The 15,679-nt window shown below is 36.0% G+C and overlaps 1 long non-coding RNA gene across 2 annotated transcripts in view; it reads right to left on the bottom strand.

Moving 5' to 3' along the window:
- Nucleotides 1-2,647: 2,647 nt before the first annotated feature.
- Nucleotides 2,648-15,679, bottom strand: part of LOC119871824 — a 32,105-nt gene continuing 19,073 nt past the window's right edge. The window contains exons 2-4 of one of the 2 annotated variants that reach the window (XR_005359353.1): nt 8,450-8,700; nt 7,529-7,661; nt 2,648-3,126 (exon numbers count right to left, since the gene is read on the bottom strand). This is a non-coding gene — a long non-coding RNA (uncharacterized LOC119871824). Of the gene's footprint in view, nt 3,127-3,208; nt 4,588-7,528; nt 7,662-8,449; nt 8,701-15,679 lie in introns of those variants that run through there. The other variant, XR_005359352.1, reaches the window with a different exon arrangement.

Genomic DNA, 15,679 nt, shown 5'->3' with positions numbered 1-15,679 from the left:
ATTTTTCCAAAGAAGACATACAGATGGTCAACAGACACATGACAAGATGCCCAACATCAGTAATTATTAGGGAAGTACAAATCAGAACCATGGTGAGTTGTCACCTCATACTTGTCAGAATGGCTATTATCAAAAAAGACAAGAAACAAGTGTCAGAGAGGATTTGGAGAACTTTTGCACACTCTTGGTGGAAATGTAGATTGGTATGGCCACTACGGAAAAGAGTATGGAGTCCCTAAAAAAACTAAAAATAAAATTACCAAATGATCTAGCTAATCCACTTCTAGGTATTTATCCTAAGAAAATGAAAACACTAATCTGAAAAGATACATACATCCCTATGTTCGCTGCATTATTTATAATTGCCAACATATGAAAGCAACCAGTGTCCATCAAAGAAAGTACGAGTGGATAAAGAATATGTTACATAGTTATAAATCTAGTTGAACAGTACTCAGCCATAAAAAAGAATGAAATCTTGCAACAACATGGATGAACCTTGAAGATATTATGCTAAGTGAAATAAGTAACAGAGAAAGAGAAATACTATATGATTTCACTTATATGTAGAATCTAAAAAAAAAAAAGAAAAAATAAATCTCATAGACACAGAGAAGAGATTAGCAATTATCAGAAGGGGAGGTGGGTGGGGTAGATAAAATGGGTCAAGGGGGTCAATTGCATGGTGATGGATAGTAACTAGACCTACTGTAATAATCATTTTGTAGCATACACAAAAAAACAAATTATTAGGTTGTACTCCTGAAATGAATGTATTATATATCAATTTTACTTAGATAAAAAAGGAAAAAATGCTCCAAAATATTTTTTAAAAAGCAAGCAGATTCTCCACCTTAATTAAGATGGTGACTATTCCCCCCTTTAAATATAACACTGAAGTGTGTGCCTTACCTTTATCTACATCACTATTTATAAACTTCTCTCTCATACATTTCTCATTTAATTTAATACTCATCCTTTCCAAAGAGTTTTTTAAAAATCACCTGTGTCAAATTCAAATAAAAACTACAGGGGATCCCCGGGTGGCTCAGTGGTTTGGCAACTGCCTTCGGCCCAGGGTGTGATCCTGGAGACCCGGGATTGAGTCCCACATTGGGCTTCCTGCATGGAGCCTGCTTCTCCCTTCGCCTGTGTCTCTGCCTCTCTCTCTCTCTCTCTCGCTCTCTCTCGCTCTCTGTCTGTCTCTCATGAATAAATAAAATCTTTTAGAAAAAAAAGAAAGAAAAGAAAGAAAGAAAGAGAGAGAGAGAGAGAGAGAGAAAGAAAGAAAGAGGAAGGAAGGAAGGAAGGAAGGAAGGAAGGAAGGAAGGAAGGAAGGAAGGAAGGAAGGAAGGAAGAAGAAGGAAGGAAGGAAGGAAGGAAGGAAGGAAGGAAGGAAGGAAGGAAGGAAAGAAGAAAGAACTACAATCAGTCCTCAGTCCCCAAATTCTTTGCATTTCAGAGCTTCAAACTCTTTCCTAATTTCTTTTCATCCATCTAAGTTTCCAGCAAGAAAATCTGCAACATCTGCATAAATGATCCCTGGAGCTGAGCTCTTGCCTGATATCAGAAACCTGAGGAAATCTCTCCCTCTAGTCCATCTTTACATAAATCTGGTGCCTCCCAGGAACTGTACATGTAACATTAAAGCAAGTTCCCTAATGAAATGTAGTAGCTGGTGAATTCTTAATTAGGGCAAGTTTTTCTGGATCCCTAACCTAGAAAATTACATACACACATACACACACACTCCTCACCTGCAGTTTAACCCTATGGACACACCTCCCTGAATGAGATGTCTATACCTCACACTTTCTCACATTCTTCCTTTGAAAAGAGAGCAAACACACTTTCTAAGTGAAGGTTTGTGAACAATAAGAGTGGAAATATGTTTTTGCATAATTGTGTAAGTGAAACTGCTTCGTGTTTTTGCATAATTGTGTAAGTGAAACTAAATATCAAGGATCATATCAAATTGAGAAGAACCATCTGCTTTGTTCATATATGAAAGGATAGATGGGAGACACTGAAGACCATTATCCTATGGTTCTATCCCACCATAAAACCAATCCGAAAGGATAAAAAGTACTTGTTGTTCAAATCAAGAAAAGGCAACAGGCCTTGGTGCTGGAAGGAAAATAATAATGCAACACCAAGTAGAATGTGCACTCATGATGGCTGCTTCTTTTTGATGCTATTATATCCAAGAATGTAAGAAAAAGGGAAAGTAATCAGTGTCTTCTGGTGCCTCTGACAGACAACCTCTCTTTCTTAAGTGGCTCTAAATGGCTTTGCATTCTCCATGATGCACTGCAGAAATCTATCCTCCTCTAAGAAAAGACCCTTGTAAGTCAATGCTCCTATAATTCCCAGCCTTTTTGTCTTCAGCATCGTTAGCTCTCCACACACTTTACCTAAGATGGAATTCTTTTTCAGATACTAAGTATAGACTATATTTCAAAATCATTGTGCCATTTTCTTTTTTTTAAAGATTTTTAATTTATTTATTCATGAGCGGTACAGAGAGAGAAGCAGAGACACAGGCAGAGGGAGAGGCAGGCTCCATTCAGGAAGCCCGAGGTGGGACTCCATCCTGGGACTCAATCCTGGGACTCCAGGATCATGCCCTGGGCTGAAGGCAGGCGCTAAACCACCGAGCCACCCAGGCATCCCCCATTGTGCCATTTTCGATATGTTCTTGTAGACCGCAGAATTGTCCTTATAAATCTAATAAGAGCAATACTTTGTCAATAAGTGATTCAGTTTCGGTCCACCATAGCCTTTACTCATTTTCCTACGTATCTCTTTCCCCTTTTACCCAAATCTTTTATTTCCAAGCCATTCCCCCCTAAATCTACATAAGTCAAGGCAAACTGACATTTGTTGAGAACCTACAATGGACCAGGATCTGTTCATTCGCTTCATTTAATCTTTTCAATGCCACAAAAGGATGTAGTATCCCAATTTTATAGACACGAAGATTCTTGCACCGAGATTTTAAATATCTTCTCCAGGGTCATGGAGCTGATAAATATGAGTCATAATTCTAGTCCTGAGTCCTAAGCCTTTGCATTTTCCACTGAAACACCTTTTCCTGCCTGCCTCTTGTAATTGTCCTCAAATGTCCTAAAAACACAGAGAAAAACAAATCTGATGAATTAAAATCACAATGTGAGTGGTTTATTGCATTACAAATAAATACTGCATACACAATTAACATGTTGGAATTATTCCCTGGCACAAAATGTCATGGAAAACCACTGAACTGTGCAGGAGCTGTATTTCTAGTAGTTGCTCTGCTAATAACTAGCCATGTGACCAAAGGCAAGTTGCTTAACTTCTCTGGGACCAGAACCCTCACCTCTAAATTAAAATCTTCAGGGTATGATCAATCTCAAAAATTTTATAATTATTCTATTTGTATAGTTACTCATTTTTATTCCAGATATACCCTGTGCCTAGAAAAATTGCCCCCTGTACATCCTAAGGTCAGCTTCACTTCCTCCCTATCATATCCTTTCTAAGAACACAGTTCCTCTGCAAATCCCTTCTTTAACTGCCCAAGACCTTCTGTTTACACAAAGCTGCCATGAACATGGTCCACAGAATTAAATGGATAAAAAAAAATTTTCAACTCAATTGTATTTGGTTAGATGTTCACCATCTCCCTGTCTTTTCATAACCTAATTCCTCTGTCTGCTTTATTATATTATAGAAAGGAATCATATCTTCCTGTCTGCAACTTATTAAGTTTGACAGCTAACAAAAATAAGTATGAATTATCAGTAATAGTATCTTGATATAACCTTGTTAATGTTAACAGACATTTACTTAATATGCCCAATTTGTTATGAATATACATTTTGTTATTTAATCATTATCTTAAAACACTGAATCTATTCTTTTAAAATCCAATTTTATATATAAATACTAGAATTCTTAAAAGTATTAGCATTAAGTATGAAATGTTATGCCCTTGTCAGTAGATATTAAATAAACATTAGCAAAACATTGCTAGCAATGATTAAATGGCAATGCACTTAGATCCATTAAAATAATTAATAGGAAAAAATTATTAAAGAAATTAAGAAATCACAATTTATACCCATGCTATAATCATTTCTGGAAAACGTTTCAAGGTCAATATTGAAATGAGTGACCTCAGCAGTGAACAGATCACTTCAAGCATTAAAAACAGTGTTCAAATAATTCCAAAACATTTCCCCACCAAAAGATGTGAAACTTTTTAAATAAAATATATGTTTACTCATTTCTGACAGTTCTCCTTAGGGTGAGCAAAATGAGCGATAACTTCTCTTTCTGGTGGATCAAAATAGATGAGCATCTGTACCACCATAGTGAACTAGAAAATGTTCCATTTCTCTAATTCAAAATAAGATCTCATCAGGGTCATAGAAGCAGAGAACTCCTTGCTTCAGAACCAGCACTCTGTAACTGGGTAGACAGTAATTCCAAAGCACACGTCCTCTGTACCAGAATCCCACAGGTGACTCTGTGTCTCCATCCAATTATACAGACATAAACTGGACTTATCCTTGCTCAATCCAAAAGCCTTGGCATTTTCATCTCAGAGAAGAAAAATCATAAATTTTCTTGGTTTTCAGGTTTCCTAAGCAATTTTAACAGCACCCTAGACCAAAAAAAGTAGCTAACAATTCAATGTATAAGGTAGTTGCATCCAAACAATGTAATAAGCATTCATATCCAAACAACTGGGTAGCATTTAAAAATATGTGTAAAGTGGGAAAAAATTATTTCATTCCCAAATAATTATAATTATTTAAACTAAGTAATTAATGAAATTGATCCCTCCACAGCTTCTCAAATCTTGGGATGAGACTGAGCAATGTCACTCTTGTTTCTTGTTCCACACTGATTTTCCTGTGCCTTTTGCTTTTTATCGCAGCAACTTCTAAAAACCCAGCTTCACAAATGTACGAAGTGAGTGAAATAATGTAGCACAATCCAATATTAAAACCATAAACTACTTCAAGCTAATATTCTGGTCAGTTTTCAACAGATGTTAAGTATTGGTGTGTATCCCTCAAATGTTTAGTACATCCTTCTATACCTCTGTGTGTTCACTACAGCAGCCCAGGAATTTGTTGTTGTCCAGACTGGGAACTAGGATTCTGGTTGCCTAGCGCTTGAAAAGTTCTCAAAAAAGCCCACCTTTTATCTTGATTACAGACTCTACCTGAGTAAATAGACATGAATAGCTTACAAATGTAAAGTGAAAATTGTGCATTTTAAGGTCATCTTCTGCTATAATAAATTTGTGTATAGAATATTAAGTATGATTTATGTGTAGTACATTATTCTATGATTTAAAAATGTATGACATTTCAACTAATTATCAACTAAAGCTCTGAATACCTAGTAAGAAATAAAATAATATGGAAGGACACATAAAATATTTATTTTTAATATTCCTTATACATATAATTTTTTACCAAAGGCTGTATATGCTAATAGTTAAGCAAAACATATTATCTCATGAAATACTTTTTTATGTTGTTTTCTTTTAAAAAACTGACCCTGAGGGGTCCCTGGGTGGCTCAGTGGTTTAGTGCCTGCCTTTGGCCCAGGGCATGATCCTGGAGTCTTGGGATCAAATCCCACATCAGTCTCCCTGCATGGAGCCTGCTTCTCCCTCTGCCTGTGTCTCTGCCGCTCTCTCTATTGTGTCTATCATGGATAAATAAATAAAATAATAAATAAATAAATAAATAAATAAATAAATAAATAAATAACCGACTGACCCTGAAATCTTGGTTACTATTCTTTGTTTGAAAAGAACAAGAAAGACAAAGGTAGGACTCATTATTCCCTATAACGTCTACTGTCAAGCAGAGAAAAGAAGGAACTTTATAGCATTTGTCAATAAAGAAACAAAGGCATTCAGAGATTGAGGGACCTGTCCATGGTCCAACAGCACATACTTAATCACAGTACAGCTCTTAGCACTGCAAAATCTCATTTCATAGTTCTGTTGTAGAAGACTATTTCTGAGAAAGACTCCCTTGGGGAGGGAAAAAAAGTCTAGCTCATTATTCGTAAAGAATATGATTTGAGTTGTTTTCTCAGGTGGTAAAAATAGGCTTGCATTAATCCAGTTGCACATGCACATTATGGCTGTTAATTCACCCATATCTATGCATACTCAACATATTTGAGTAATTAAAAGTACATTATTAAACCAAACACAGTGGACATTATGAAGACAAAACATGGTTCCCACCTTTGGAGAATTTATACTCTACAAAGCATAAGGAAAAGTTAAATAATACCAAACTTATATGGCCATACAAAATAGTACCAGATTAGAGGTCCTATGGAAAATAAGTTACAATATTTTAGAGGGAAAAAAAAAGATGGACTCCATTTACATATGAAGGGGAAAAGATCTAAATGGGTTTTTGAAGAATGGGTAATACCTGAAAAGATGGAAATGAATTGGACATGGAGGAGAGTGTATGTTGTGTTCAAAAATACTGTGCATACTATCCAAATGGGGGAGGAGAATAAATACTAAGGAGTCATGGGACATGGAATAAGAAAACAAACGCCAGAGTGGAAAAGGCCTTACTTTGGACTTTCTCTGAAAGAAGAAAAATAATTGCTTTAGCTTCTTTGACCTGGAAAGTGACATTAAGACAGTATTATACAGCTACCCATTCATCTCCAAGGACCATTATTTCCAAGAATATGATTCAGCAAAACAGACTGCCTCAGTTGTCCAAGAAATTAGCTGCATGTGATTAAAATGACAGTATGTCATCTCTTCATGGTATCCCCTCTCCACATACACACACACACACACATATGCACATGTACACAGACAACCGTTTTCTATTTTACTCAAATTTGGGGCACACTTGCTATATTATCTATGATATTATCCAAGAATATAATCTGAGTCAATAAAGGACATCAGCTTCCAATTTCAACTTCCTATAGTTTAAAATGACCAATTTTCAAAGCACATCAGTCATTAATGAAGCAACAGGAGAAACAGCTACCCTCTACAGAAATCATGTTTTTAAAAATGGAACTCCTGGAGATGCTTGGGTGGCTCAGTTGGTTCAGCATCTGCTTTCAGCTCAGGTCCTAATCCTAGGGTCCTAGGATCAAGCCCCGTGTCCCAAGTTCTGCAGGGAGTCAGCTTCTGCCTCTCCTTCTGCCATTTCCCCTGCTCATGCTCTCTCTCACTCTCTATGTCAGATAAATAAATAAAATCTTTCCTCAAAAATAGAACCCCTAAAAGACCCAATAAGTGTCACCCCTCTGATGTGGTCAGTGGTGTGTCTTATACTTCACAGACAGACAGAAAAATCCTCCTTTTGGTGTCCTAAGACAGTCATACATTTGACTCAGTGAAAAGGATTCTAAACCAACCTGGACAAGAAAAATCATCCCACCTTGACTCAGACCAAATACATTGTGCTCTTACATTCAATCTCATACATTGCCTTTTTCTATCAGATAAAGATTGTGAGCTTACTACCTCTAGTTTCATCAGCTGAAAGAGAATGCTCATCCACACAAACTGAAAAGATTGGCTCCCAGGAATTTCTTGTCAGTTAGTGGGCCAGTGCAAATTATATTTGGAACACATTTTCAGTCAGGTCCCGGGGGTCCTAGAGGCCAGGAGGAGGAGAGAGAGATAGAAAGATGGCTATGTGAATATTGAGAATTGTCAAGATAACTATAAGATAATTGGAGGGGAACAGATATCATGGGATCAGCATGAATATAAGTGTAGAACAAATACTGGCCAATAGGAGTGAAGACACAGTGTCTGAAATGACCAGACTGAAAGGAAAACTGCTGCATGCTAGTTAAGTTTGTCAATTGAGCTCAACATGTAGAAGAGTATCTTAGCAACATGGATGAATACATTAATGAACATTTTCACAAATGGGATTTCTACTCAGAGACAGCACAACTGAGTGTTGATTACTTGCGCAAATAAGCGAAAAACGGTTGTAAAATCAAGATTCATCGCCTGGAGTGCCTGGATGGCTCAGTCGGTTAGGCATCTGCCTTGCACTCAGGTCATGATCCTGGAGTCCCAGGATCAAGCCATGCATTGAGCTCCTTGCTCAGTGCAGAGTCTGCTTCTCCCTCTCCCTTTCCCTCTGCTCCTCCCCTGCTCATGTTCTCTCTCTCTCATCTACATAAATAAAATCTTTAAAAAAAGAGTCATCCCCAAAATGTCCCATAAATAATGGCTAAGCAGTAGCCACCATTTGCAACTTTGTTCAGAAGTGCCTCAAAAAGTACTTCAAGTAATTTGATTCGAGTACAAATGCGAATGTCCTGTCCAAATATCACAATTAATTGCTTCTAAACTATTCTTTTCACAGGATAAATAAGTATTTTCAAAACCAAAATAGCATTAAAGCTACCAGAGAAAAATGCTCACCTTGCTCTCCATCCATAGCTCTCATTGCTCCTTCATTTGTCTTAGTTTACACAGTGCTTGTATTTCCAGAAGGTTATATAAGGAACCATAATAAAATTAATTGTCTCCAGGCTGATGAGGTCATAGATGTTCAGTGTCCTTGATTTCTAGTTCTCTTAGCAGAATTTCTTCCTCAGTTGTCCCTGCTCTATTTGGTGTCCTATTTCAAAAATGAACACCTTTGCTTTTTGCTGTTTGCTTTCTGTTGGTAGCTTTCCATTAGCAAAAAAAACAAAACAAACAAATAAACAAAATCCAATACTTTTTTTTTTATTATTATACAATTGACATAATTTCTGTGCACTCTGGCCAGATTTAAAGGGAAGTCAATAATCATCACTAAAGAATAGTGTCAATTTATAAAATAGATCATAATATCCTTCATACACTTGAGAAGTAAGTAAACAAAACTGGCAAAGTTAGACTGTCACTCAAATTCTCGGGAATACAGCAAGCAGTGACAAGTTGACATTTTACTGTGGTAAGTTTCAATGTTCTAAAGCAAAGTTATACATTTTTTCACGAAGAAAAACAATCTTTTTTTTTCTAAGTTATTTTTACCCAGTTCCTAAGCTACAAAAGAGACATATTTTTGTTATGTAAACTGATCATTTGGAATAAGCTATTGATACTTTCATGCTTGAATGGGTACATATACAAACAAATATTTCACTTCTACCACTAGTTATGAGGAATTTAAAATTGTGTGAATAAGATTCTTTACATTTACTCTTCATTATACCTTCAACTTGTATAAACAGGAAAAAATAGAAAATGTTTTCTTAAGAGTAATAAAAGTGTTTTTCTTTCTATTTAACATTAATTTCTTTATTTTTATTTTTTGTATAAAACAATTCCTTATAAAAACAGTAATCCATATCAAGGATGGAATTAAGTTTTCTTTTCTCAGCATGGTAATTGACTCTACTATGATTATTATTTAAAGACTTAGAGATAATGGCTTCATGCAGAAAAATGAAGACTGTTCTTGATTTTATTGAGGAAAAAATAATAAAACCAACATACATTTGTTAACTCATTCCTTCCTCCACAAGCATTTATTAATATTTTCTGTCAGGTGCTCTATTAGGCATTGTAAAGAAAAAAGAGTATAAAATATAGTCTTTTTCCTTAAGGACCCAGCAATCAAGTTTAAAAAAAAACACCTTGGAAGAAACAGATACACAAAATGACAAACATTTTTTAATGGTAGGTTTAATAATGGTAGAGATACACATAGGATACAAAGACATACCTAATACAAACTTAGAAGGAATTCAAATGCCTTTGGATGTGAGGATGCCTAAGCTGAATTTCACAGAATAAAGAGGACTTTGAAAGCAGAGGTGTTAAGGGCAGAGTATCCTAGGCAGTGGACTAGCCAGAGTAAAGGCACAAACCTGAGAAACAGCAGGTGTGCATAAAGAAATACAAGATGCTCAGAGTTGCTGGAGTGTGGAGTAAAAAGAGCTCAGCAGGATATGGTAATGAGAGATGGAGTGGTCCCAGATCACAGAGAGCCTTGTATATCTCATTGAGGAGTCACTTTTGCATATTAAAAAGATCTTGTGACACCATGGAGAAGATCCTGGAAGATGTTAAGCTGTTATCAAAAAAAACAGTTCAGAGGCTATTGGAGTAACTCAGAAAATATATGAAGAATTTAATTAGAGCAGTGGAAGAAGCTGGACCCCGTGGTTAAATCCCAACTCTCTCACTAGGTAACCTTACACTAGGTCCTCATCTCCCCACGCTTCAATTCCTTTATCTGTAAAGGTGGCATAATAATGCCTACAAGAATTACTAACTACGGGTACATGGGTGCCTCAGTCCATTAAGTGTCAGATTCCTGGTTTCAAGTCATGATCTCAGGGTCATGAGATCAAGTCCTGCATTGTGCTCCATGCCAGTGGCAAGTCTGCTTGAAATTCTCTCCTTCTCCCTCTGTCCCTCCCCCGACCTCAAGTTCTCGCTCTCTAAAATAAAATAAATAAATCTTTTTTTAAAAAAAGAACTACACACTATCACTTCATTTTGCAAATGAGGAAACTGATCACTGAATATAAGGATGAATTAGAGTGGGAAGATTAGACAAGTATAGAGAAGTTAAGTTAGCAGGACATGGTGGCTGATTTACTAGAGGAACTGAGAGAGGGCTGAGATTTAAGAATGACCCCATGTTTCAGTTTTGGTACTGTCAACTGATATAGAGAACACAGGAAGAGGAGATGGTCTGGTGAAGATGATAAGGTCTCTTTCTTATAATTGAATTGGAAATAGATTCAGATGAAAATGTCTGCCAAGCAGTGAGATATACAGATCCTGAATGCAAGTGAGGGAGCCGGATAAGGCATGCAGATATGGAAATCATTAGCAGTTGGGTTTCAATCAACACCATAAGAATAAAGGATATAGAAAAGAGAGTAGTAGGCTAATTAATACCCCCTCTGAACACAGCAGAATAGTCTACTAATAATTTTTTTGTATGTACAAATGTATATCCCCCAACTACTCTGACAAGTGATACTCAACTAACAAAGTTCCTGGGTATCCAATCAAATACTACAGAATGGCAAAGGAGTTTGAACAGATGCAGGATAAGAATCTGTAGAAGAAAGAGAAAAAAACAAAAAAATGAGAACAAATCCCTACAGTACAGAAAAATGCATATACCATAACACATACAGTGCTAAACAAAAGAGTAGCAGAGAAAAGAATAAGCATTTTGATACAAAAGATGATTGGTATAATGAATTATTTATAATAAAAACGTATGACATTATCCTCCTGAAGGCAGTAGCGGTAAAGAGAGTTTGCCTAAATAGCAATAAAATGGTGTTTCTACTGAAAACAGACTAAAGACAAAAGGACTGCATATAAACACAGTCTACTAGTTAGTGAATTTGTTTCTCACAGGAGTATCAGTTAACATTCTGAAACTATTTTATATGCCTAATAGAATTGAAAAAATAAGTGAAAAAATGCTAGATAAATAGGATCTAGGTTTCTCACCATCAGAGCAAGAAATTATAAATGGCAGTGGAGGTGATCTAGGATAAACTCTGTGGTACTTGATTAGAGTTAGAGACATCAGTATGGACTCATGTTCTGGATAGTTGGATGCATGGATAAAAAGATGGATAGATTATGGATAGGTGTTTATATATATACTTTTAGTATATTTACACATATTTCCTAGCTCTGTCTTCAGAGAGATCCTAAAGGTAGTGACACTCAGTAAGCACACCCCCTGCTCAGATCTTAGTGTTCTAGGACAATTTTCCAACAATGGAACTAGGGATCCTTGAAGAAATAGCTGATTCTAGGGCTGCTGCAGAGAAAAGAGAAACCAAGATGATTCTAGAGCACCTTCCAATGCCAAAGAATAACAAAGCACTGACAAGGGAAGTAAATAAACAAATAAATAAGGGATATGTATTTCAAAAGAACATTGGAGCCAACATAAAATAGCTCCCAATGGTCAACACTAGATGAATTTGAAGGAAAATGTTTTTATTAGAATTTAACCCAAAGTATAAAATAAACTTCAATGGTCTATACTGATACAAATTATTGAATAAATAAATGTAAAGAAAATTTTCTTTACTGAAAAGTTTCCAAATAATACAAGTAGATATTCTCTGGCTCCATAAGATGAAACTTAATGCCCTTCCTTCCCACCCTCTGCCATAGGTACACATGTGTTGAGTGTGGACTGAGTTTAATGACTCACTTCCAAAGAATAGAGAATGAAGGGGAAAAACTGGAACTTCCGATGTAGAAATATGACACATACCACCTTGTCTAAGTGACCAAGGTCAACAACACCAGTCACGTTGGTATCATCTACCTCTGTACCTCTGTGGTATTTGTTTCCCCCAAACTATAATCCCTGTCTAATCATCCTGGAAAACATCAGACAATCCAAATTGAGGGACATTCTACAAAATATTTGATCAGGACTCTTCAAAACTATCAAGATCCTGAAAAACAAGAAAAGACTAAGAAATTGTCACAGATCTGGGGAATCTAAGGATACGTGACAACTAAATGCAATGTGACATCCTGGATTGGATCCTGGAACAAAAAAAAAAAAAAAAAAAAGACATTTAGTGGAAAAACTGGTAAGATCCAAATACAGTCTGAAGTTTCTTTTCTTCCTTTCTTTTTTTTAGTTTTATTTTTAGGTAATCTCTACATCCAACATGGGGCTAGAACTTCTACCCTAAGGTCAAGAGTCCCATGCTCTAAGTAAAGTCTGAAGTTTAGTAGCAGTAAAGTATCAATGTTAATTTCTTAGTTTTAACAAATGTACCATGATTATGTAAGTTGTTAACATTATGGAAATCTGCGTGAAGAGTATATGGGACCTTTGTATCATCTTCATGACTTTTCTATAAATATAAAATTATCCCAAAATAAATGTTCATTTTTTATTTTATTTTAAGTAGGCTCCATGCCCAATGTGGAGCCTAACTCAGGGCCTAAAATTATGACTTTAAGATTAAGCCCTGAACTAAGATCAAGAGCCAATTGCTCAACTGATTGAGCCACCCAAGCACCCCAAATGTATATTTTTTTAAATAAAGTTCATTGGCAAGTTTTAAAATTCAGAATTTAACATTTGAGATCATGAAATGTAAGTACAGTGATAAGTGACTTGTTTAATGCAAATATCTAAATGTATTAGCTCCATCAAACCTACAATCAATAAATGTCTGCCAAAATGTTTTGATGACCTATGGCAGCAATAAATTCTGCATTATACTTTGAGTAGACATTATGTTTATCCTACTATGAGAGATCTAGAGAAAGCTCTTGTCTAGCTATGATTAACAGACGATTCCAAATCAAAATATCCCATCTGTAAGTAAGTCTGTGTAAATGGCAAAGTGTGAAGAGAATATTTAATATTAGGATATACTCTTCAGGATGAAATGTCCCCTATAACAGGGTTTAATTACTCTAACAGAGTATAACCAGTATTTTAAGGTACCATTTGAGTAAGACAAAGAAGAGGATCTGGGCTGTCATAATTCGAACATTCCACCTTCATGTAGACACTTTATAAAGTTTAAACTACCAATTGGGCTACACAGAGTTAAATGCATACATATCTGAGGTCTTTCACTGCTCCTACCTGCACTTTTTTTTTTTTTAATGACTCTTAACCTCCCTTACTTAGCTGCTCAAAATGAAAGACTCAGATCATCTATCCCCTCTCACCAATAATCTCATCCTGATGCTACTTTGTTTTTTTCTCGCCCAGAGTCCTCTTTTCACTCTTGATCTCCCAGGTCTCCCCACCATGCCCTCCAGGGCTACAGTAGTATTGCCAACAATTGACTTAGGTGTACATCTTCAGAGTGAAATGCTACTTCATACCCCCTAGTGTGGCTAAAATTACAACTGGCTATACTAAACGTTGGTGAGGATGTGGAGCAACTGGAAACTTCTTATATTATTATTGGGAGTGTAAAATGGTATAAACTCCTTGGAAGACTATTTGGCAATTTCTTGTAGAGTTAAAAAATGTACCTATTCTAGAACCCAGCAATTCCATTTTCAGATATATATCCCAAAGAAATGAAAGTATATGTCCGCAAAAGATGTGTACAAGAATGTTCCCAGCATTCTTATTTGTGATAGTCAAATACCATGAGCGACTAAAGTATCCATCAATAGTAGAGTGGACAAGCAATCTGTGGTATATTTATACAACAGAATATTATAATAAAAAAATCACATTATTGATTCACCCAACAACATGTATAAACTTCAAAATGCTATGTTGAATAATACAAGTCACATATTTAAAAAGCACATTCCACTTATATGAAGTTCAAGAAGAGGCCAAACTAATCCATAGGGATAGAAATTAGGATGGTTGCTATAAGCAGGGTGTATCAGGGGGAACTGCCTTGAAATAGAAGTGACATGAGGGGACTCGCTAGGGTGATGAAAATGTCTTATATCGGGACACCTAGGTGGCTCAGTGGTTGAGTGTCTGCCTTTGGCTCAGGTCATGATCCCAGGGTCCTAGGATCAAGTCCTGCATCAGGCTCACCAGAAGAAGCCTGCTTTTCCCTCTGCCTGTGTCTCTGCCTCTCTCGGTTTCTCATGAATAAATAAATAAAATCTTTAAAAAAATGAAAAGAAAATGTCTTATATCTGGACTCGGATGTTGGCCCCACAGATAAATATATTCTCCAGAAGTCATCAAACTGAAAATTTGTGTGTTTACAAAAACTTGATTATAAAAGAACTCATGTTTGTCTTATTAACTTAATGTATACCTAACACCTATAATTAGGTAACATATACTTAATAACTAACACATATTTAATATATAGTACAATTAACATATATTTAATAACATACATACTTAATACATAGTATAATACCTAGCTAGAGTCAGTGTTCAATGAATAGTTGATTAATGATTATCAATATACTTTAATTGTCATCAACATTTGGCACCTGAGAGATCCCAAATCCTCCCAGTACATGCTCTTCCAACCCAGAGAATCCCTTCAGTTCTGAGCATGGCTGGCTTAGCCTTCTCATTCACAGTAGTGGGAGGAGATATAGGAAATGAAAAAAAAAATCCTTAGCATATTAGTCATCTGGTAAAAATGGGAGACAGATGGAAAAGGAGACAGAAAAAGAAGGAGGAGGAGGAGGGATAGGAAGGGAGAGGGAGGAAAGAGGAGAAGGAATTGGGAAAGAAAGCTAGGACGAGGTATATTATCTTAAGGAAGGCTATAAAAAAAAAAAACCTCTTTAGAAGTACCACTTTATGTTATACATGAAGATGCGTAATCAAGTAAAATAACTCAGGCTATCTACATAGTAAATGCAAAAAACTTGAATTCACTATTTGGCAAGAAAAAATTATATACGTCCACTAAAATTAAGATCATTGGGAAAGAAGAAAGACTTATTCCAGAATTGTTTTAAAATATTTCAACTGCTAGTTAAAATTTGTAAGCTCTACATTGTTGCAAACTCATTCCCCCTTCCCAATAGCAGCACTAACAGCAAAAATAAAATTAGGTAACTGCTTGCTCTCATAGATCCCAAAATTAGCTGGCTTACTTATAATTTAGCCCCATCTTGTGGTAGTCTAGCAAACTGTGGCTAAAGGCTCTCCCTGTCCTATTGTGTTTTTGAAACTGTAGGCATAAGTCA

The sequence above is a fragment of the Canis lupus genome, chromosome 5, assembly GCF_011100685.1.
Source record: "Canis lupus familiaris isolate Mischka breed German Shepherd chromosome 5, alternate assembly UU_Cfam_GSD_1.0, whole genome shotgun sequence".
In the NCBI taxonomy this organism is placed as follows: Eukaryota; Metazoa; Chordata; class Mammalia; order Carnivora; family Canidae; genus Canis; species Canis lupus.
The sequence above is the reverse complement of the archived record's forward strand: the minus strand, read 5'-3'. Positions and strand labels throughout refer to the sequence as shown.